The sequence below is a fragment of the Hyla sarda genome, chromosome 4 (genome assembly GCF_029499605.1).
Source record: "Hyla sarda isolate aHylSar1 chromosome 4, aHylSar1.hap1, whole genome shotgun sequence".
NCBI classification, from domain to species: Eukaryota; Metazoa; Chordata; class Amphibia; order Anura; family Hylidae; genus Hyla; species Hyla sarda.
Window position 1 is genome coordinate 42648868 of NC_079192.1, and position 24512 is coordinate 42673379.

General features: G+C 43.1%; 1 long non-coding RNA gene across 6 annotated transcripts; it reads left to right on the forward strand.

Annotated features, from left to right (window-relative positions):
- Positions 1-2767: 2767 nt before the first annotated feature.
- Positions 2768-19230, forward strand: LOC130367827 (uncharacterized). Of its 6 annotated transcripts, none has more exons than XR_008892191.1 (6): positions 2768-2782; positions 4959-4984; positions 17385-17469; positions 18502-18568; positions 18671-18835; positions 18938-19230. It is a non-coding gene; the product is annotated as an uncharacterized LOC130367827 (long non-coding RNA). The 6 variants fall into 6 exon arrangements; XR_008892194.1 differs by lacking the exon at positions 4959-4984 and adding an exon at positions 18367-18407; XR_008892190.1 differs by lacking the exons at positions 2768-2782; positions 4959-4984 and adding exons at positions 5676-5690; positions 18367-18407.
- The last annotated feature ends 5282 nt before the right edge of the window (positions 19231-24512 follow it).

The following is a 24512-nucleotide window of genomic DNA, read 5'->3' on the forward strand; positions in this document are numbered from 1 at the left end:
CTAACATGCTGGTGTTGCCCCATACTTTTTATTTCCACAAGCGGTAAAAGGAAAAAAACACCCCCAAAATTTGTAACGCAATTTCTCCTGAGTACGGAAATACCCCAGATGTGAGCAAAAAATGCTCTGCGGGCTCACAACAAGGCTCAGGAATGAGAGCGTTGAGGCCTAAATTGGTGATTTGCACAGGGGTGGCTGATTGTACAGCGGTTCTGACAAACGCAAAAAAATAAATACCCACATGTGACCCTATTTTGGAAACTACACCCCTCACCGAACATGACAAGGGGTATAATGAGCCTGAACACCCCACAGGTGTTTGATGAATTTTCTTTAAAGTTGGATGGGAAATGAAAAAAAATATATTTTTTCACTAAAATGCTGGTGTTACCCTAAAATTTTCATTTTCACAAGGGAAAATAGGAAAAAAGCCCCCCCCCAAAATTTGTAACCCCATCTCTTCTGAGTAAAAACATACCCCATATGTGAATTTAAAGTGCTCTTCAGGTGAACTACAATGCTCAGAAGAGAAGGAGCGTCATTGGGATTTTGTAGAGAAAATTTGTTCGGAATTGAAGGCCACATGTGTTTACAAAGCCCCCATAGTGCCAGAACAATGGACCCCCGACACATGTGACCCCATTTTGGAAACTACACCCCTCATGTACTGTAATAAGGGGTACATTGAGAATTTACGCCCCACAGGTGTCTGACAGATTTTTGGAACAGTGGTCCGTAAAAATGAAAAATTTTATTTTTCATTTGCACAGCCTACTGTTCCAAAGATCTGTGGGGTGTAAATACTCACTGCACCCCTTATTAAATTCTGTGAGGGGTGTAGTTTCCAAAATGGGGTCACATGTGGGGGGGTCCACTGTTCTTGCACCACGGGGGGCTTTGTAAACGCACATGGCCCTGACCATTCCAAACTAATTCTCTTTCCAAAAGCTCAATGGCGCTCCTCCTCTTCTGAGCATTGTAGTTCGCCAGAACTTTCACAGAAAGAAAGCCGTTCACTGCGGCATCTTGGTCATTAGATCGGTCAGCCTGGTCCCAGCCGGAGTGGTTGTGGTGCAAAACTGTGCAGCTAGGAAAAAACCACCAGTAAGTGCCCTAGGAAAAAACCACCAGTAAGTGCCGGCTGCATTCACCAGCACAGAAAGCCATATATGCCAGCGGAAAGCCGCCACATAAATGCTGCACATGCTGTATGCCGCAACTATGCAAATATATCTAGCACAGCCTGCAGCCTGTTCACACCTATTGTGAAAACATTCATTTCAGCTGGGATTACACTTGGCGTGTTTGTCATAAAAAACACCATGCTCGCTGCGGGCACATGTTAGGTTGGAATCAATAGGGTAATATGAAACACCAGACACTAATGGGGGTTTCTTCATCCTTTTATGGTGTTTTTAGGCTATCAAATCTGTGGGATGCCGAGAGCATGTTTTTTTTTTTTTTTTTTCGGGGGGGTATTTTCTCACTATTTTTTTTTATAGAAATCCTTCAGTCAAATGATGAAAGAATCACATGACTTGTAATGAGAAAAGCCAGAGGGAAAAAAAACACCAAAGAAAAAACACTTCTGATGATGGATTGATGATGATGATGATGGGGATGATGATTGAATTGATGATGGATTGATGATGATGATGGGGATGATGATTGAATTGATGATGATGATGGGGATGATGATTGAATTGATGATGATGATGGGGATGATGATTGAATTGATGATGATGATGGGGATGATGATTGAATTGATGATGGGGATGAGGATGATGATTGAATTGAGGATGAGGATGAGGATGAGGAGGATGAGGATGATGAGGATGAGGATGAGGATGAGGATGAGGAGGATGATGATGATGATGATAATAATAATACACATTGGGACAGATGTATGAAAACCTGTGCAGAGGTCAAGTGGACCAGTTGCCCATAGCAACCAATCAGATCGCTTCTTTCACTTTTCAGAGGCCTTTTTAAAAATGAAAGAAACTACCTGATTGTTTGCTATGGGCAACTGGTCCACTTTCCCTCTTCCCTGGTTTTGATAAATCTCTAAGACACCCCCCCCCCCCCCCCCCCCCAGTGCTTTTAGCAAAAATAACACAAAGATAGCTGAGAAAAGACATGAGGGGGAAGATTTTGATGTTTGTTTTTTTTTTGCAAAAAAAGGAAAAAACATCAAACAAGAATTGTGTTTGTTCCTAGGCTTAGGCTGTGATTAAAAACAACATATAAATGGTGTTTTTCAAAGCCCACATTGCTTTATTTTTGGTGCTTTTTCCCCCCTTTCGACATACGTCTGTCCAGCTATTTCAAAGCTACAACTCCCAGCCAGTGGCGGATCCAGGGGGGGGGGGATGGGGGCAACGGGGCAATTGCCCCCCCCCCCCCCCCCCCCCCGAGATTGCTGCCCCCCCGCTCCCTAGCATGGTGGAGCCGAAGCTGTAAGCTCCGGCTCCACCATTCACTAACCCAGTGTTTTTCAACCACTGTGCCACGGCACACTAGTGTGCCGTGACATAGTGTAAGATGTGCCGTGGGAAAAACACCCGCCGGGTGTTTTTGCCGGGGGACACCTCTGTGTCTCGAAAGTTGCTTTTGGGACACAGGGATGCCTCTAAGTCCCTGCGGTCCCGCGTTTACTTTAAAAACGCGGGGACCGCCGGGAGGTAGCGCACGCAGGGACGTCACTGACGTCCCATGCGTGCGCCCATAGCAACAATCGCAGAGGACCGGAGCAGCGAGGAGGACGCGCGCTGTCAACTTGGTAAGTGTTACCAGCGGCGCGTCACCTTTGGTGTTCCGAGCACCGCTCCTCCGGTCCTAGGACCTACTTGTATAGCCGGACCAGAGGAGTGGTGCTCGGAACACCGAAGTGGGGCAGTACACAGGCATACAGCCTTCAGTAATACACTGTATGGCTGAAGGCTGTATGTTTGTGGGGGATCTGCACCTAATGTGGGGGGACTATACTGGGCTTAATGTGGGGGGGGACTATACTGGGCCTAATGTGGGGGGACTATACTGGGCCTAATGTGGGGGGATTATACTGGGCCTAATGTGGGGGGACTATACTGGGCCTAATGTGGGGGGGACTATACTGGGCCTAATGTGGGGGGGACTATACTGGGCCTAATGTGGGGGGGACTATACTGGGCCTAATGTGGGGGGGACTATACTGGGCCTAATGTGGGGGGACTATACTGGGCCTAATGTGGGGGGGACTATACTGGGCCTAATGTGGGGGGGGACTATACTGGGCCTAATGTGGGGGGGGGACTATACTGGGCCTAATGTGGGGGGGACTATACTGGGCCTAATGTGGGGGGACTATACTGGGCCTAATGTGGGGGGAATATACGGGGCCTAATGTGGGGGGACTATACGGGGCTTAATGTGGGGGGACTATACGGGGTCTAATGTGGGGGGACTATGCGGGGTCTAATGTGGGGGGACTATGCGGGGCCTAATGTGGAGGGACTATACGGGGCCTAATGTGGGGGGACTATACGCGGCCTAATGTGGGGGGACTATGCGGGGTCTAATGTGGGGGGACTATACTGGGCCTAATGTGGGGGGACTATACTGGGCCTAATGTGGGGGGACTATACTGGGCCTAATGTGGGGGGACTATACTGGGCCTAATGTGGGGGGGACTATACTGGGCCTAATGTGGGGGGACTATACTGGGCCTAATGTGGGGGGGACTATACTGGGCCTAATGTGGGGGGGACTATACTGGGCCTAATGTGGGGGGGACTATACTGGGCCTAATGTGGGGGGGACTATACTGGGCCTAATGTGGGGGGGACTATACTGGGCCTAATGTGGGGGGACTATACTGGGCCTAATGTGGGGGGGACTATACGGGGCCTAATGTGGGGGGACTATACGGGGCCTAATGTGGGGGGACTATGCGGGGCCTAATGTGGGGGGACTATGCGGGGCCTAATGTGGGGGGACTATGCAGGGCCTAATGTGGGGGGACTATGCGGGGCCTAATGTGGGGGGACTATGCGGGGCCTAAAGTGGGGGGACTATGCGGGGCCTAATGTGGGGGACTATGCGGGGGCCTAATGTGGGGGGACTATGCGGGGCCTAATGTGGGGGGACTATACTGCCAACCTAATGTGGGGAGACTATACTGCCAACCTAATGTGGGGAGACTATACTGCCAACCTAATGTGGGGAGACTATACTGCCAACCTAATGTGGGGAGACTATACTGCCAACCTAATGTGGGGGGACTATACTGCCAACCTAATGTGGGGAGACTATACTGCCAACCTAATGTGGGGGGACTATACTGCCAACCTAATGTGGGGAGACTATACTGCCAACCTAATGTGGGGAGACTATATTGCCAACCTAATGTGGGGGGACTATACTGCCAACCTAATGTGGGGGGACTATACTGCCAACCTAATGTGGGGGGACTATACTGCCAACCTAATGTGGGGGGACTATACTGTCAACCTAATGTGGGGAGCCTATACTGCCAACCTAATGTGGGGGGACTATACTGTCAACCTAATGTGGGGAGCCTATACTGCCAACCTAATGTGGGGGGACTATACTGCCAACCTAATGTGGGGGGACTATACTGCCAACCTAATGTGGGGGGACTATACTGCCAACCTAATGTGTGGGGACTATACTGCCAACCTAATGTGGGGGGACTATACTGCCAACCTAATGTGGGGAGACTATACTGCCAACCTAATGTGGGGGGACTATACTGCCAACCTAATGTGGGGGGACTATACTGCCAACCTAATGTGGGGGGACTATACTGCCAACCTAATGTGGGGGGACTATACTGCCAACCTAATGTGGGGGAAAATAAGATATATGCAAGATAAGATATATGCAGTGTGCATAGGAATTTGTTCATATATATATATATATATATATATATATATTTTTTTTTTTTTTAACTATAGTCCGGTCCTCCAAGGAGACAAGTGCAGTAAGTACTGAGTGACAGTGAGACAGATAAATAGATATAGTGCAGTGAGTTTCTTCCCTCTTTTTTTTTTGCTCGTCAACCTCGGTAGCGGTGCCCCGCGAAAAAAAAAATTTCCGAGGTGTGCCCCGACTCGAAAAAGGTTGGGAAACACTGCACTAACCTTACACACACGCTGTGAGTACACAGCGTGTGAGCTGCGGGGACGAGATCTACTAAAGGCCGTCGCAATGACGTCACATCATCGCGCGGGCGCCTGGAGGACCCGTCCCTGCGGCCTGCATACTGTAAGTAAGGGTATGCTCAGGGTCCAGGGGATTATGGAAAGAGGATATGCTCCACTGTTAGGAGGAGGGGGGTCAGAGAAAAGGGAATATTTAATGAGGGTCTGCAGCAGGGACGTGCACACATAGGAGTGAAAGGGGGCTGGAGCCCCTGCCCTTTTCCTCACCTGCCCCTCTAGTGCCCTCACAAAAGGAGGTGCAGACTCAGGCTGACAAGTGAAGTAAAAAGGATCCATTGCTGGAGATTTGTATGTGGTTTAATGAAGGGTGCTGTGCCCTCCCTGCAGCAAGGGGGCGCCACTCACCCTATCATTATCTGCCATTTCTTTGCTTCTCTCCACACGGAGGAGACAGGAGCAGAGGAGGCAGAGGGAGGCCCCGCCCACAACATGTCCGGCCACAAACCAGTCTAAGCAGCCCTTACTGTAAGTAACTGTAAATATATGTGAGTGATTGTATGTCAGTGTGTGTGTATATATATATATATATATATATATATATATATATATACATATATGTGTGTGTGTCTATCTCTATGTATGTGCAGAGAGGGATGGATGGGGCCTTACTGTAAGTAACTGTAAATATATGTGAGTGATTGTATGTCAGTGTGTGTGTATATGTATATATGTGAGTGATTGTATGTCAGTGTGTGTATATGTATATATGTGAGTGATTGTATGTCAGTGTGTGTATATGTATATATGTGAGTGATTGTATGTCAGTGTGTGTATATGTATATATGTGAGTGATTGTATGTCAGTGTGTGTATGTATATATATGTGAGTGATTGTATGTCAGTGTGTGTGTGTGTATATGTGAGTGATTGTATGTCAGTGTGTGTATATGTATATATGTGAGTGATTGTATGTCAGTGTGTATATGTATATATGTGAGTGATTGTATGTCAGTGTGTATATGTGAGTGATTGTATGTCAGTGTGTGTGTATGTATATATGTGAGTGATTGTATGTCAGTGTGTGTGTATGTATATATGTGAGTGATTGTATGTCAGTGTGTGTGTGTATATATGTGAGTGATTGTATGTCAGTGTGTGTATATGTATATATGTGAGTGATTGTATGTCAGTGTGTGTGTGTGTGTGTATATATGTGAGTGATTGTATGTCAGTGTGTGGATATGTATATATGTGAGTGATTGTATGTCAGTGTGTGTGTATATATGTGAGTGATTGTATGTCAGTGTGTGTATATGTATATATGTGAGTGATTGTATGTCAGTGTGTGTATATGTATATATGTGAGTGATTGTATGTCAGTGTGTGTATATGTATATATGTGAGTGATTGTATGTCAGTGTGTGTATATGTATATATGTGAGTGATTGTATGTCAGTGTGTGTATGTATATATGTGAGTGATTGTATGTCAGTGTGTGTATGTATATATGTGAGTGATTGTATGTCAGTGTGTGTATGTATATATGTGAGTGATTGTATGTCAGTGTGTGTATATGTATATATGTGAGTGATTGTATGTCAGTGTGTGTGTGTATATGTATATATGTGAGTGATTGTATGTCAGTGTGTGTGTGTGTGTATGTATATATGTGAGTGATTGTATGTCAGTGTGTGTATATGTATATATGTGAGTGATTGTATGTCAGTGTGTGTATATGTATATATGTGAGTGATTGTATGTCAGTGTGTATATGTATATATGTGAGTGATTGTATGTCAGTGTGTATATGTGAGTGATTGTATGTCAGTGTGTGTGTATGTATATATGTGAGTGATTGTATGTCAGTGTGTGTGTATGTATATATGTGAGTGATTGTATGTCAGTGTGTGTGTGTATATATGTGAGTGATTGTATGTCAGTGTGTGTATATGTATATATGTGAGTGATTGTATGTCAGTGTGTGTGTGTGTGTGTATATATGTGAGTGATTGTATGTCAGTGTGTGGATATGTATATATGTGAGTGATTGTATGTCAGTGTGTGTGTATATATGTGAGTGATTGTATGTCAGTGTGTGTATATGTATATATGTGAGTGATTGTATGTCAGTGTGTGTATATGTATATATGTGAGTGATTGTATGTCAGTGTGTGTATATGTATATATGTGAGTGATTGTATGTCAGTGTGTGTATATGTATATATGTGAGTGATTGTATGTCAGTGTGTGTATGTATATATGTGAGTGATTGTATGTCAGTGTGTGTATGTATATATGTGAGTGATTGTATGTCAGTGTGTGTATGTATATATGTGAGTGATTGTATGTCAGTGTGTGTATATGTATATATGTGAGTGATTGTATGTCAGTGTGTGTGTGTATATGTATATATGTGAGTGATTGTATGTCAGTGTGTGTGTGTGTGTATGTATATATGTGAGTGATTGTATGTCAGTGTGTGTATGTATATATGTGAGTGATTGTATGTCAGTGTGTGTATATGTATATATGTGAGTGATTGTATGTCAGTGTGTGTGTATATGTATATATGTGAGTGATTGTATGTCAGTGTGTGTGTATATGTATATATGTGAGTGATTGTATGTCAGTGTGTGTATGTATATATGTGAGTGATTGTATGTCAGTGTGTGTGTGTGTATATATGTGAGTGATTGTATGTCAGTGTGTGTGTATATGTATATATGTGAGTGATTGTATGTCAGTGTGTGTGTATATGTATATATGTGAGTGATTGTATGTCAGTGTGTGTATGTATATATGTGAGTGATTGTATGTCAGTGTGTGTGTGTGTATATATGTGAGTGATTGTATGTCAGTGTGTGTATATGTATATATGTGAGTGATTGTATGTCAGTGTGTGTATATGTATATATGTGAGTGATTGTATGTCAGTGTGTTTGTATGTATATATGTGAGTGATTGTATGTCAGTGTGTGTGTGTGTATATATGTGAGTGATTGTATGTCAGTGTGTGTGTATGTATATATGTGAGTGATTGTATGTCAGTGTGTGTGTATGTATATATGTGAGTGATTGTATGTCAGTGTGTGTATATGTATATATGTGAGTGATTGTATGTCAGTGTGTGTGTATATGTATATATGTGAGTGATTGTATGTCAGTGTGTGTGTGTGTATGTATATATGTGAGTGATTGTATGTCAGTGTGTGTGTATATGTATATATGTGAGTGATTGTATGTCAGTGTGTATATGTGAGTGATTGTATGTCAGTGTGTGTGTGTATATGTATATATGTGAGTGATTGTATGTCAGTGTGTGTGTGTGTATATGTGAGTGATTGTATGTCAGTGTGTGTATATGTATATATGTGAGTGATTGTATGTCAGTGTGTATATGTATATATGTGAGTGATTGTATGTCAGTGTGTATATGTGAGTGATTGTATGTCAGTGTGTGTGTATGTATATATGTGAGTGATTGTATGTCAGTGTGTGTGTATGTATATATGTGAGTGATTGTATGTCAGTGTGTGTGTGTATATATGTGAGTGATTGTATGTCAGTGTGTGTATATGTATATATGTGAGTGATTGTATGTCAGTGTGTGTGTGTGTGTGTATATATGTGAGTGATTGTATGTCAGTGTGTGGATATGTATATATGTGAGTGATTGTATGTCAGTGTGTGTGTATATATGTGAGTGATTGTATGTCAGTGTGTGTATATGTATATATGTGAGTGATTGTATGTCAGTGTGTGTATATGTATATATGTGAGTGATTGTATGTCAGTGTGTGTATATGTATATATGTGAGTGATTGTATGTCAGTGTGTGTATATGTATATATGTGAGTGATTGTATGTCAGTGTGTGTATGTATATATGTGAGTGATTGTATGTCAGTGTGTGTATGTATATATGTGAGTGATTGTATGTCAGTGTGTGTATGTATATATGTGAGTGATTGTATGTCAGTGTGTGTATATGTATATATGTGAGTGATTGTATGTCAGTGTGTGTGTGTATATGTATATATGTGAGTGATTGTATGTCAGTGTGTGTGTGTGTGTATGTATATATGTGAGTGATTGTATGTCAGTGTGTGTATGTATATATGTGAGTGATTGTATGTCAGTGTGTGTATATGTATATATGTGAGTGATTGTATGTCAGTGTGTGTGTATATGTATATATGTGAGTGATTGTATGTCAGTGTGTGTGTATATGTATATATGTGAGTGATTGTATGTCAGTGTGTGTATGTATATATGTGAGTGATTGTATGTCAGTGTGTGTGTGTGTATATATGTGAGTGATTGTATGTCAGTGTGTGTGTATATGTATATATGTGAGTGATTGTATGTCAGTGTGTGTGTATATGTATATATGTGAGTGATTGTATGTCAGTGTGTGTATGTATATATGTGAGTGATTGTATGTCAGTGTGTGTGTGTGTATATATGTGAGTGATTGTATGTCAGTGTGTGTATATGTATATATGTGAGTGATTGTATGTCAGTGTGTGTATATGTATATATGTGAGTGATTGTATGTCAGTGTGTTTGTATGTATATATGTGAGTGATTGTATGTCAGTGTGTGTGTGTGTATATATGTGAGTGATTGTATGTCAGTGTGTGTGTATGTATATATGTGAGTGATTGTATGTCAGTGTGTGTGTATGTATATATGTGAGTGATTGTATGTCAGTGTGTGTATATGTATATATGTGAGTGATTGTATGTCAGTGTGTGTGTATATGTATATATGTGAGTGATTGTATGTCAGTGTGTGTGTGTGTATGTATATATGTGAGTGATTGTATGTCAGTGTGTGTGTATATGTATATATGTGAGTGATTGTATGTCAGTGTGTATATGTGAGTGATTGTATGTCAGTGTGTGTGTGTATATGTATATATGTGAGTGATTGTATGTCAGTGTGTGTGTGTGTATGTATATATGTGAGTGATTGTATGTCAGTGTGTGTGTATATGTATATATGTGAGTGATTGTATGTCAGTGTGTATATGTGAGTGATTGTATGTCAGTGTGTGTGTGTATATGTATATATGTGAGTGATTGTATGTCAGTGTGTGTGTGTGTGTATGTATATATGTGAGTGATTGTATGTCAGTGTGTGTATGTATATATGTGAGTGATTGTATGTCAGTGTGTGTATATGTATATATGTGAGTGATTGTATGTCAGTGTGTGTGTGTGTATATGTATATATGTGAGTGATTGTATGTCAGTGTGTGTGTATATGTATATATGTGAGTGATTGTATGTCAGTGTGTGTATGTATATATGTGAGTGATTGTATGTCAGTGTGTGTGTGTGTGTGTATATATGTGAGTGATTGTATGTCAGTGTGTGTATGTATATATGTGAGTGATTGTATGTCAGTGTGTGTGTGTATGTATATATGTGAGTGATTGTATGTCAGTGTGTGTATATGTATATATGTGAGTGATTGTATGTCAGTGTGTGTGTATATGTATATATGTGAGTGATTGTATGTCAGTGTGTGTGTATGTATATATGTGAGTGATTGTATGTCAGTGTGTGTATGTATATATGTGAGTGATTGTATGTCAGTGTGTGTATATGTATATATGTGAGTGATTGTATGTCAGTGTGTGTGTGTGTATATATGTGAGTGATTGTATGTCAGTGTGTGTATGTATATATGTGAGTGATTGTATGTCAGTGTGTGTATATGTATATATGTGAGTGATTGTATGTCAGTGTGTGTATATGTATATATGTGAGTGATTGTATGTCAGTGTGTGTGTATGTATATATGTGAGTGATTGTATGTCAGTGTGTGTGTATGTATATATGTGAGTGATTGTATGTCAGTGTGTGTATATATGTGAGTGATTGTATGTCAGTGTGTGTGTATGTATATATGTGAGTGATTGTATGTCAGTGTGTGTATATGTATATATGTGAGTGATTGTATGTCAGTGTGTATATGTATATATGTGAGTGATTGTATGTCAGTGTGTGTGTGTGTATATATGTGAGTGATTGTATGTCAGTGTGTGTGTATGTATATATGTGAGTGATTGTATGTCAGTGTGTGTATGTATATATGTGAGTGATTGTATGTCAGTGTGTGGATATGTATATATGTGAGTGATTGTATGTCAGTGTGTGTATGTATATATGTGAGTGATTGTATGTCAGTGTGTGTGTGTGTGTATGTATATATGTGAGTGATTGTATGTCAGTGTGTATATGTATATATGTGAGTGATTGTATGTCAGTGTGTGTGTATGTATATATGTGAGCAAGTGAATCTATGTGTGTATGTATGTGTATTAGTGTTGAGCGGCATAGGCCATATTCGAATTCGCGAATATTCGCGAATATATGGACGAATATTCGTAATATTTGCGAATATTCGCATATTCGTAATATTCTCGTTTTATTTTCGCATATGCGAATATTCGTGTGCGCGAAAATTAACATATGCGAAAATTAGCATATACAAAAATCAGCATAAGCGAAAATTCGTATATGCGAAAATTAGCATATGCATATTTTCGCATATGCGAACATTCGCACGCCAGTCTCACATAGTAGTATTAGAGCCTTCTTTACACCACACAAGCTGGAAGATGTATATATGTGTGTATGTATGTGTATATGTGTGTATGTATATATGTGTGTATGTGTGTGTATGTATGTATATATGTGTGTGTGTGTGTGTGTATGTATGTATGTATGTATGTGTGTATATGTGTGTGTGTGTATGTATATGTATGTATATATGTATGTGTGTATGTATATATGTGTGTATGTGTGTGTATGTATGCATGTATGTGTGTGTATATGTGTATGTATGTGTGTGCATGTATATATGTGTGTATGTATATATGTGTGTGTGTATATATGTGTGTATGTATGTGTGTGTATATATATATATGTGAGCAAGTGAATCTGTCTGTGTATGTGTATGTATGTATATAAGTGTGTGTGTGTGTATATATATATATATATATATATATATATATATATATATATATATATGAGCAAGTAAATCTATGTATGTGTGTGTATATCTGTGAGTGATTGTATGTGTGTACCTGTATGTATGATGTGCCTATTGGCTATATCTTTTAGTATATATTCCATGTTGTATGTATGTGTCAGTGTCTCTATGTATGTGTATATATTACCTATGTACTGTATGTGTGTATATTACCTATGTACTGTATGTGTGTATATTACCTATGTACTGCATGTGTGTATATTACCTATGTACTGTATGTGTGTATATTACCTATGTACTGTATGTGTGTATATTACCTATATACTGTATGTGTGTATATTACCTATGCACTGTATGTGTGTATATTACCTATGTACTGTATGTGTGTATATTACCTATGTACTGTATGTGTGTATATGACCTATGTACTGTATGTGTATATATTACCTATGTACTGTATGTGTGTATATTACCTATGTACTGTATGTGTGTATATTACCTATGTACTGTATGTGTGTATATTACCTATGTACTGTATGTGTGTATATTACCTATGTACTGTATGTGTGTATATTACCTATGTACTGTATGTGTGTATATTACCTATGTACTGTATGTGTGTATATTACCTATGTACTGTATGTGTGTATATTACCTATGTACTGCATGTGTGTATATTACCTATGTACTGTATGTGTGTATATTACCTATGTACTGTATGTGTGTATATTACCTATATACTGTATGTGTGTATATTACCTATGTACTGTATGTGTGTATATTACCTATGTACTGTATGTGTGTATATTACCTATGCACTGTATGTGTGTATATTACCTATGTACTGTATGTGTGTATATTACCTATGTACTGTATGTGTGTATATTACCTATGTACTGTATGTGTGTATATTACCTATGTACTGTATGTGTGTATATTACCTATGTACTGTATGTGTGTATATTACCTATGTATTGTATGTGTGTATATTACCTATGCACTGTATGTGTGTATATTACCTATGCACTGTATGTGTGTATATTACCTATGTATTGTATGTGTGTATATTACCTATATACTGTATGTGTGTATATTACCCATGTACTGTATGTGTGTATATTACCTATGTACTGTATGTGTGTATATTACCTATGTACTGTATGTGTGTATATTACCTATGTACTGTATGTGCCTTTATGTTATGTGCTTGTATTTATTGTATGAAGCACATTATTAGGAAATTAATAGAGGAATGTAAGCACAGTATATAGGGAATTTATGGAAGCACAGCATATATTTCATTATATTGGAACATTATATTTTTTATGTATGCTGGCACTGTGTGTAGATCCTTAGGGTGCGTTCACGTGTGCCTATTTTTGCTGCAGATTTTGCTTCTCATTGACAATGGGAAGAGAAATCTGCTAAAGCAAATCTGCAGCAGATCTGCAGCAGAAAATACGCACGTGTGAATGCACCCTTAGTGGTGGCACAGTATAGTTAAATAATAGTGGCACAGTATATAGTTCATTAATGGTGGCACAGTATATAGGGAATTAATAGATGAATGGTGGCACAGTATATAGTTCATTAATGGTGGCACAGTATATAGGGAATTAATAGATGAATGGTGGCACAGTATATAGTTCATTAATGGTGGCACAGTATATAGGGAATTAATAGATGAATGGTGGCACAGTATATAGGGAATTAATAGATGAATGGTGGCACAGTATATAGTTCATTAATAGTGGCACAGTATATAGTTCATTAATAGTGGCACAGTATATAGTTCATTAATAGTGGCAAAGTATATAGGGAATTAATAGATGAATGGTGGCACAGTATATAGGGAATTGATAGATGAATGGTGGCACAGTATATAGGGAATTAATAGATGAATGGTGGCACAGTATATAGTTCATTAATAGTGGCACAGTATATAGTTAATTAATAGTGGCACAGTATATAGGGAATTAATAGATGAATGGTGGCACAGTATATAGTTAATTAATAGTGGCACAGTATATATGGAATTAATAGATGAATGATGGCACAGTATATAGGGAATTAATAGATGAATGGTGGCACAGTATATAGTTCATTAATGGTGGCACAGTATATAGGGAATTAATAGATGAATGGTGGCACAGTATATAGTTCATTAATGGTGGCACAGTATATAGGGAATTAATAGATCAATGGTGGCACAGTATATAGGGAATTAAGGGGAGGTACGGTATATAATTAAAGGGAAACTGACAGGCTGTTTACTCGCACTAAACCCAATACACTAGGTTACAGTGCAGTATACAAAAATTGGTCTTTCCATTTTCTAGGTATTGCCCCACATTGCTAGTATGCGAAGTCAGTCTTGTGCGCAATGGAGGCGGAGCTTCCCTGCCTCCATCCTGTATGCTGTGCTATGCCTCGCCATCTTTGTATATTTATAATTATTTTTTTTTGCCAACTCTAGTATATTGTAGACTGTAAGCATATATTAGTGTGGTGTCCATCTCTTCAGTGTAAGAACCAGAGCTGTGTGGAGATTCCTGCATAAGGTGGGTGATTGGTGATGGGTGCTGGGTGATTGGTGCTGGGTGATTGGTGCTGGGTGATTGGTGCTGGGTGATTTGTGCTGGGTGATTGGTGCTGGGTAATGGGTGCTGAGTGATTGGTGCTGGGTGATTGGTGCTGGGTGATTGGTGCTGGGTGATTGGTGCTGGGTGATTGGTGCTGTATGATTGGGGATGGGTGATGGGTGCTGGGTGATTGGGGATGGGTGATGGGTGATTGGGGATGGGTGCTGGGTGATTGGTGCTAGATGATTGGGGATGGGTGATGGGTGCTGGGTTATTGGTGATTGGTGCTGGGTGATTGGGGATGGGTGATGGGTGATTGGTGCTGGGTGATTGGTGATGGGTGCTGGGTGATTGGTGCTAGGTGATTGGGGATGGGTGCTGGGTGATTGGTGCTAGATGATTGGGGATGGGTGATGGGTGCTGGGTTATTGGTGATTGGTGCTGGGTGATTGGGGATGGGTGATGGGTGCTGGGTGATTGGTGCTAGGTGATTGGGGATGGGTGCTGGGTGATTGGTGCTAGGTGATTGGGGATGGGTGCTGGGTGATTGGTGCTGGGTGATTGGGGATGGGTGATTGGTGATGGGTGCTGGGTTCTGTCATATAGAGCTCAGGTGGGGGCATATAGGGGGAGATTTATTAAAACCTTTGCAGAGGAAAATCCTTCCGCAAAATGATCTGATTGGTTGCTATGGGCGACTGCACCGCTCTTTCTCTGCACAGGTTTGATAAATCTCCTCTATAATACAGTATATTATAGGGCAGCTGTCATATCTTTTCTGTAAATAAGACTGACAGCACAGCCAAAGTGTATATACACATGGCAGACCTTCATAGATACTGTTCTTGACTCGATTTTACAAAAACACCAACTTTTATGGGGGCTAAGAATGTCGAGAAAGCCTGGCGGGAGTCCACTGTGTCCCTGGGCCGCAGCACATCTGCCCATTAAGTCTGGCAGACGTTTTTTAAATTATGAAAAGTGCCCTCTTTTTTACTTGAGCCCCTGCCCTTCAAAATGTCTGTGCACGTCCCTGGTCTGCAGGGCAAAGCACAGGGGGCATTATATGTGAAGAGCACATGACAGGGGGGCCCCCTGTCCTGTGCCCTTCACATATAATGCCCCCTGTGCTGTGCCCCTCACATAATGCCCCCTGTCCTGTGCCCTTCACATATAATGCCCCCTGTGCTGTGTGCCCCACACATATAATTTATATGTGTGGCACAGCACAGGGGGCATTATGTGAGGGGCACAACACAGGGGACATTATATGTGAGGGGCACAGCACAGGGGGAATTATATGTGAGGGGCACAGGACAGGGGGGCATTATATCATATAATGCCCCCTGTGCTGTGCCTCTCACCTAATGCCCCCTGTGCTGTGCCACACATATAAATTATATGTGTGGGGCACACAGCAGAGGGGGCATTATATGTGTGGGGCACAGCACAGGGGGGCATTATATGATATAATGCCCCCCTGTGCTGTGCCCCTCACATATAATGCCCCCTGTGCTGTGCCCCTCACATATAATGCCCCCTGTGCTGTGCCCCTCACATATAATGCCCCCTGTGCTGTGCCACACATATAAATTATATGTGTGGGGCACAGCACAGGGGGCATTATATGTGTGGGGCACAGCACAGGGGGGCATTATATGATATAATGCCCCCTGTTATGTACCCCACACTTATAATGCCCCCTGTGCTGTGCCCCTCACATATATTGCCCCCTGTGCTGTTCCCCTCACATATATTGCCCCCTGTGCTGTTCCCCTCACATATATTGCCCCCTGTGCTGTGCCCCTCACATATAATGCCCCCTGAGTGGACAGGACATGGGGCTTTATATGTGAAGGGCACAGCACAGGGGGCATTATATGTGAGGGGCGCATGATAAGGGCATTATATGTGCGGGACGCATGATGGGGGCTTTATATATGAGGGGCGCATGATGGATGCATTATATGTGAGGGGCAAAGAATGGGGGCATTATATGTGAAGGGCACAGCACAGGGGGCATTAAATGTGTGGGGCACATGATAGGAGCATTCTATGTGAGGGGCACAGCACAGAGGGCATTATTATGTGGGGGAACAGGACGGGTCATATTATATGTAGGGGCACAAGATGGGGCATTATTACTATATGTGAAGGCACAGAGTGTTTTGCCTTTCAGAAGTATAGTGTATATTGTGAGGAATTTCTGGGGTGGTACGTTTTTTAGGGGCCACAATACATTACGTCATTTTACTCAGAGGGTAGTTACAGCACAGCAAGTTATATTCAGAGAATGCACTGTGTGGTAGTATTAGATTTAGAGGGCACAGTGTGTGTTAGTATTATATTCAGTGGGTACAGTGTGTGATAGTATTATATTTAGAGGGTGCAGCGTGTGATAGTATTATATTCAGAGGGTGCAGTGTTTGGTAGTATTACATTTAGAGGGCACAGTGTGTGGTAGTATTATATTCAGAGGGTACAGTGTATGGTGGTATTATATTCAGAGGGTACAGTGTGTTGTATATTCAGGGGGTACAGTATGTCAGAATTATATTAGGAGGGTGTGTGCCAGTATTATATTCAAAGAATACAGTGTTTGGCAGTATTATAATAATTATTGTTTTCATATAGAGGATCAGAATGCGTTGGCATAGTGAGGAGACGTCTGGGCATCAAGTTCTGCAGAGAGAAGATTTAGCTGGAACAAATCCTGGCGGTATTTACCATCTGAATTAGATAAGGAAAGACTATAGAGAAGACGTCACCTGTAATCACTGATATCATAGTGTATTCTCCTCACTATAGAGAAGACGTCACCTGTAATCACTGATCTCTATAGTGAGGAGAATACACAATGATATCAGTGATTACAGGTGAAGTCTTCTCTATAGTGAGGAGAATACACAATGATAAGACGTCACCTGTAGTCACTGATATCACTGCGTATTCTCCTCACTATAGAGCCTTAGCACTTTCCCATTCTGTGGCAATTGGTATATTTGATTATTATTCTGACATATGAGCACGGCCTAAGAGTCTTAAACAAGGTTAGGACTGTATGATACATTTAATAATATTGTAAGTTCCGTAATCTTCTGTCCGCCAACACAAAATGCTCTAATAGCGCCTCTCCCGAGACGCGACTCTGGATCCGCCCCTGCTCCCAGCATGCCCTGACAGCCGAAGGCTGAGAGTTGTAGTTTTGCAACAGGTGGGCAGCCACAGGGGATCGGTGTTGCAGTATGTCAATCTAGGGCCATGGTGTCTGATCTTGAACTGGCAGCAGGAGCCACGACCACTTTAAATCAATGGCTGCTGGGACGTCTGACTAGTGACATCCTTCGCTCCAGACCGCAACGTCAGGGACATCATTCGTCAGACGTCCCGGCGGCCAGCGCTGCTCATTGAGCCTACCGGAGTAGCATTGATCTATGTAAGAAACCCATGGGCCCAGGCTGTTGGGGCCACCAAATGATATTACTTATACAGAATATCTGGTTAGGAGAAACAAATATAACGCACCCACAGGGAGTAGCGCCATTTTAATAAAAATTGTCAAAAACCTTAGATAACAGTCATACAGAATGTACTAGAAAGCTTTTTTGATTTTCAGCCAATCAGAGAGCAGCACTACTGAAATAGAACTCCCAGGAGGTAACAGCGTGTCACACATGTGATGTCATAACCATTGTCCACCAAAGAGCAGCACTGAGCAGAAATAACACTGCTCCTGTTCATTCTCCATCAGTGAGGGGCCGGTGCTGGACACTGTGTAGGGACGCGGGAATGCAAAGTCATACACATGACTGTGACTGGTAAGTGTTACATTGTTGTGTCCAAAAGGTCTTTAGTGCAGTTCCATGTGTATTTCTATGATAAACATGTAAATAATCTATCTTTTTTGTCCCCTATCTTAGATGCACTATTTCCAGGACATGGAGTAGCATTTCCGGACCTACAGCAAGACGTTGGATGAAGGCATAGCCCCAGAAATAACACTGGTCCTGTTCATCAGTGAGGGGCCGGTGCTGGACACTGTGTAGGGACACGGGAATGCAAAGTCATGCACATGACTGTGACTGGTAAGTGTTACATTGTTTTGTCCAAAAGGTCTTTAGTGCAGTTCCATGTGCATTTCTATGATAAACATGTAAATAATCTATCTTTTTTGTCCCCTATCTTAGATGCACTATTTCCAGGACATGGAGTAGCATTTCGGGACCTACAGCAAGACGTTGGATGAAGGCACAGGCCTAGGAATCATGCACATACACAGAAACATTTGCCCAAATTCTAGAGGTAACCTCCTTTAGTATGCCCAGAGGAAGGGCCATACAGTAGCCATGGATTCCCTACAGGTTTCCTCCCCTCTGGAGGTTTTTCCTGTCCTGAGTATTAGTTACTGTACGCTCTTTGTGAGTGATGGGAGGTTACAAAAAGTCCCCTACACAAACATTTTAATAAATAATAAATAAAGTTCCCCTCTATTTAAACTGTTCTTTGACTTGTTCGACTCATTTATTTATTTCTGTGTGTGAAAATAGAGTTAGCAAAACATGGATGACCAAAGCTGCTCTCCTGCACGATCTGCATAATGCGGTGCGGAGAGAGGCAACTGGTGCTGGGTGGTGCAGTTTATGAGGCAAACGTAGAACACCCAGCAAGTTCCATGCACAAGCCTTTTTCTGATGAATGGGACTCATGCAGGGAACTTGCTAGGGGTCATACGGTTGCAAAGGATCAACTTTTGGGTACATGAACTGTCCCTTAAAGGGGTACTCCGCCTCTAGATATCTTATCCCCTATGTAAAGGATAGGGGATAAGATGTCTGATCATGGGGATCCTGCTGCTGGGACCCCAGCAATCTCCATGCAGCAACCAAAATTCTTAATAGTATGTTTAGATCACTGGTTCCTGTGGTGGGATTCGTGACATCATGCCACACCTTCTTGTGACATCACACCACCTCCCATAGACATAAATGGAAAGGGTGTGGCGTGAGGTCACGACCCGCACCACGAGAACCCAGAGTTCTAAATATATTATTTGGAACGCCGGGTGCTGCATGAAGATCGCGGGGGTCCCAGTGATCAGTCATCTTTTGTCCTATCCTTAAGGTAGGGGATAAGATATCTAGGGGCGGAGTACCACTTTAAGGAATTAGAGAGTGTAAGCATGCCTTACAAGCAGGTAGACAAAAAACAGCTGGGAGAAATGACAGGAGACAAAGCAATGTTTGGCTGGGACCGATTTTGGGTGTGTTCTGGCCAATTAAAGGAGAACTATGACAAAAATTAACTTATCCCCTATCCATGGGTTATGGGATAAGTAGCTGATCGTGGGGGGTCCCCCTGCAATACCTGGGATGAGACCCGTCGCTCAGTGAGAAGCGCTCGCTGCAGACGTCAAATCTCAATTTCCCTGGACCCCTCCCCTTCCTTCATGTCCACCACAGACGCCCCCAGACTGCTGTCTCTTACAGAGTTTTATGCCCAGAAATGGTTGGCTACTCACTTTGTCAGTAGATTCTCATCCTAAATATGAAGACAATCGGGGAAATGTACCTGTGGAGAGGAAATGTTGTCCAGTTGCTCTTAGCAACCAATCAGATCACTTCTTTTATTTTTCTTGTAGTTGGGTTGTAGTACTTTCATTTTTACAGTTCCCCTATAACTCTGCAGCTTCGGTAGAAGTATGAGGCTCAGCCTTAGAGTCAGTGTATCTGGCTGCTCCGGTGTTCTTCTATTTTACAGCCTGGACCCTGTTCTCCTCCACACTGGTCCCTGTGGTCCGGTCAGATGGTTCTGGACTGGGGCTGAATGGTTGCTTGAGGGATTTAGTGGCAGAATTTTTTGGGACTTCAGTTGTTGGATGACCTCTCTCTTCAGTGGCTGCTGATATTCGTAGTGCAGAATTTACAGGTGTTACGTTAAAGGGGTACTCCGGGGGAAAACATTTTTATTTATTTTTTTAATCAACTGGTGCCAGAAAGTTAAACAGATTTGTAAATTACTTCTTAAAAATCTTAATCCTTACAGTACTTATCAGCTGTCGTATGCTACAAAGGAAGTTGTATAGTTCTTTTCGGTCTGACTACAGTGCTCTCTGTGAGTAGGAGCAAATCTCCATAGTAAACTCCTCCTACTCCGGACAGTTCCTGACATGGACAGAGGTGTCAGCAGAGAGCAATGTGGTCAGACTGGAAAGAAATCCAAAAAGAAAATAACTTCCTCTGTAGAATACAGCGGCTGATAAGTATTGGAAGGATTAAGATTTTTAAATAGAAATAATTTACAAATCTGGCAAATTTCCCCAACCTCAAGGTTAGTGTTTAACCACTTAAGGACCTAGGGCGTATGGATACGCTTTGACGTCCTGGTTCTTAAGGACCAAGGGCGTATCCATACGCCCGTGGGAATTTCAGTCCCCGCCGCGCGCCGGGCGGGGACCGGGCCGGGGTGACTGCTGATATCAATCAGCAGGCACCCCGCGCAAATGCCAAGGGGGGTCATCAGATCCCCCCCCCCCATCGGCGATCGGCGCAAATCACAAGTGAATTCACACTTGCGATTTGCGCCTATTCCTGGTCATACGGGTCTATTGTCCTTAAGGTGAAAAAGGGCTCGGTCCTTAAGGGGTTAAGGACCCAGGGCGTATCCATACGCCCGAGGGAATTTCATTCTCCGCCGCGCGCTGGGCAGGGACCGGGCCGGGGTGACTGCTGATATCAATCAGCAGGCACCCTGCGCAAATGCCCAGGGGGGTCATCAGACCCCCCCATCGGCGATCGGCGCAAATTGCAAGTGAATTCACACTTGCGATTTGCGCCGATTCCGGGTCATACGGATCTATTGTGACCCGGTGACCCGGAATAGAAGGGGGATTGCGGTTGTCTAAGACACCCACGATCCCCCTGTAGGCATAGGAGTGGGGTGGCAGGGTTGCCACCTCTCCTATCCCTGCTATTGGTCTGCTATTGATCGTCAGAGGTGGCCACCAATAGCAGACCGAGGGCGGGGGGGGTTAACTTTTGTTTTCCCCGTCCTGCCCACCCACAATAGGCGGGGCAGAATGGGGAACCGAAGGGGATCGGGCGCCGACGTCCACTTACCCATCCGGAGGCTGCGGCGACGTTGGGGACCGGGCGCCGACGTCCACTTACCCGTCCGGAGGCTGCGGCGATGCAAGGATAGAATGAACAGAAAAGGTGGTGGAGTCTGTCTGTATGTAAGAAGTGGTATGAAAGTCAGTGTGAACGATGCCATAGTGTGTGATGATTTTGAGGAGGTGGAATCACTGTGGGTAGAATTACAAAAGGAGGGAAATACTGAAAAAATAATATTTGGGGTAATCTACAGACCCCCTAATATCACTGAAGAGATAGAAATTCGGCTTCATAAACAAATAGAGAAGGCCGCTCGGGCAGGTACAGTGGTAATAATCGGAGATTTTAACTATCCAGATATAGACTGGGGTCCGGGGTTGGCTAAAACTACAAAGGGGCGACAATTCCTAAATTTATTGCAGGATAATTTTATGGGCCAGTTTGTGGAGGACCCAACAAGAAGTGATGCCTTGTTGGATCTGATCATTTCCAACATCGCAGAGCTGGTTGCAGGGGCGGACATATCACTTGTTCAGCCGGTTCGGCTGCACAGGGGCCCAGCGTGTTAGGGGGCCCACCTAGTGGCCCAGGTCACAGCCTGGGCCTCACAGTCTGGGCCCCTGCAGGGCCCCCTGCCAGTACTTCATGCTAAATGCTGCAGCAACAGGTCCCGGACCTGCCGCTGACAGCAGTCCTTTACCTTTAAACCGGCCGGGCGAGACGGACAGGCAGGGACGCCATCAGGGGGGTACAACCGGTACCCCAGTAAGGGGCCCGGACCCTCAGGGAGGCCCTACTGGCCCCAACACTCTTTCTTGCGAGTCAGTGAGTGACTGTCACTCACTGACAGCTGGGGGGGGCATCACTATACACTGACTGACTACATCACATTCTTTTTTCTTATGTTCCAGCCCTGCCCTGTCTGTTGCCCAGACTGGCCAGCGGGGGCTGAAGCAAGAGGGTGCGCCGTCCGGAGGGCAGAACTCTTTCACTTTATAATGTCAGGGGCTGCAGTTGGTATGAGACATGCCTGTGCGCGGCTCTCAGTTACCAGCAGGGCCTGATAGTAGCAGCTGGCCAGTGATGTCACCTCATGTGTCCCTCCTCTTCCTGCCCACTGCCTGCAATAGAGGAGCGGAGCAGCAGACTACACTGCACACAGGTACTTACTTGTATGGGGGCAGTGTATGATGTGTGTGTGTGTGTGTGTGTGTGTGCAGTGCATGTGTGTATGGGGGCAGTGTATGATGGCTGTGTGTGTGTGTGTTTGTGTGTGTGTATGGGGGCAGTGTATGATGGCTGTGTGTGTGTGTATGTATGTATGGGGGCAGTGCATGTGTGTATGGGGGCAGTGTATGATGGCTGTGTGTGTGTGTGTGTGTATGGGGGCAGTATATGATGGCTGTGTGTGTGTGTATGTATGTATGGGGGCAGTGCATGTGTGTATGGGGGCAGTGTATGATGGCTGTGTGTGTGTGTGTATGGGGGCAGTGTATGATGGCTGTGTGTGTGTGTGTATGGGGGCAGTGGATGATGGCTGTGTGTGTGTGTGTATGGGGGCAGTGTATGATGGCTGTGTGTGTGTGTATGTATGTATGGGGGCAGTGCATGTGTGTATGGGGGCAGTGTATGATGGCTGTGTGTGTGTGTGTATGGCGGCAGTGTATGATGGTTGTGTGTGTGTGTATGTATATATTGGGGCAGTGCATGTGTGTATGGGGGCAGTGTATGATGGCTGTGTGTGTGTGTGTGTGTGTATGGGGGCAGTGTATGTTGGCTGTGTGTGTGTATGTGTGTGTATGGGGGCAGTGTATGATGGCTGTGTGTGTGTGTGTATGTATGTATGTATGGGGGCAGTGTATGATGGCTGTGTGTGTGTATGGGGGCAGTGTATGATGGCTGCGTGTGTGTGTATGTATGTATGGGGGCAGTGTATGATGGCTGTGTGTGTGTGTATATGGGGGCAGAGTATGTGTGTGTGATGGCTGTGTGTGTATAAAGGGGCAGTGTGTGTATAAAGCAGCTGTGTATGTGTATATAGAAGCTGTGTATGTGTATATTGAAGCTGTGTATGTGTATATAGAAGCTGTGTATGTGTATATAGAAGCTGTGTATGTGTATGATGGCCATGTGTGTATATAGAGGCAGTGTATTTATTTATGGCCATGTGTGTATGATGGCAGTGTGTGTCTATATAGTGGCAGTGTATATGCATATAGAAGCTGTGTTTGTGTATGATGGCCATGTGTGTATAAAGGGGCAGTGTGTGTATATATAGTGGCAGTGTATGTGTATATAGTGGCTGTATATGTTTGTATGATGGCAGTGTGTGTCTATATAGTGGCAGTGTATGTGTATATAGTGGCTGTATATGTGTGTATGATGGCAGTGTGTGTCTATATAGTGGCAGTGTATGTGTATATAGTGGCTATATATGTGTGTATGATGGCAGTGTGTGTCTATATAGTGGCAGTGTTTGTGTATAGTGGCTGATATGTGTGTATGATGGCAGTGTGTGTCTATATAGTGGCAGTGTATGTGTATATAGTGGCTGTATATGTGTGTATGATGGCAGTGTGTGTCTATATAGTGGCAGTGTATGTGTATATAGTGGCTATATATGTGTGTATGATGGCAGTGTGTGTCTATATAG